Source organism: Kryptolebias marmoratus, linkage group LG21 (genome assembly GCF_001649575.2).
Source record: "Kryptolebias marmoratus isolate JLee-2015 linkage group LG21, ASM164957v2, whole genome shotgun sequence".
Lineage (NCBI taxonomy): Eukaryota > Metazoa > Chordata > Actinopteri > Cyprinodontiformes > Rivulidae > Kryptolebias > Kryptolebias marmoratus.
The window spans coordinates 15,918,478-15,919,388 of NC_051450.1; the positions used below are offsets into that span (position 1 = coordinate 15,918,478).

General features: G+C 55.0%; 1 protein-coding gene across 3 annotated transcripts in view; it reads left to right on the top strand.

Moving 5' to 3' along the window:
* Nucleotides 1-59: 59 nt before the first annotated feature.
* drd3 (dopamine receptor D3) overlaps nucleotides 60-911 on the top strand; it is a 27,960-nt gene continuing 27,108 nt past the window's right edge. For all 3 annotated transcript variants that reach the window (XM_017406356.3, XM_017406358.3, XM_017406359.3), the window contains exon 1: nucleotides 60-328. The gene's annotated coding sequence lies outside the window, so the exon portion shown is untranslated. The remainder of the gene's footprint in view (nucleotides 329-911) is intronic.

The following is a 911-nucleotide window of genomic DNA, read 5'->3' on the forward strand; positions in this document are numbered from 1 at the left end:
CGTCTCCCCCCTCCCTCCCCCCATGACGCGCAAAGAGAGCCGCCCGGCGTCTCCACACTCGCGCGCGCCCGGAAGACGCAGAAGGCAGCTCCGGCGCGTGCTCCCGCCGCCGCCTCAGAGGTGATTGGGATTTCAGGGAGATGCAGTGACGAGCTTTCTACTATTTCACACACACGCGCACAGGCACGCACGCAACCACAACCTCCGTGCGCGCCATGGCACCGGGCGCCGCTCCCTCTGCGCCCGGACAACTTTCGCTCGCGCGCGGACGGAGCCGGTTCCTCGACGGCGTCCGATGAGTCCCCTCCGCTGGGGGAACGGAAACAAGGTATGACCCGCCTGCGGACTCCTCCATCTCCGGGCTCGGGGGGAGGAGACACGCGCCGAGGCGCCGCGGAGTGCGCGAGGAGCCTTGAAACGCTCTCGCCTCCATCCGCCGCGCTGCCTTGATTATTAACTAAAACCATATTTTTATTCTCCTATTGTTCCTTCATGCGACTTTAATAACCCCGACCCCTTTTTTTGCAGACTGTGGCTCCAATCACAAGATTTAATAGGATTTTTTTTTTTAGATTAATTGCTTTGGCAAATTAAGGCAGCTGGGATAAATTCCACCTGGAGCCTGGGAGAAACAATCAATCCCAATCTGTCATCTGGGGTTTTAAAACCTGATTAACAATTGTTCCGATGGGTGCCTCAGACCTGAGAACATGATGGATGCTTGACCAGTGCCTGTGATGCACATCCTGCACACATGACAGCTGGAATCAGCTGGACAGCACTCTTGTCAAGCCTCATGAGCCAAAAAAAAAGAAAAAGAAGCCTGGAGTGGGTTTTTTAAGTTTTGCACGTGTCTAATCGGAGGAAATCCTTACAGATGAGTCTGTTTCTGGTGTGTTTGCCCCCAAAAA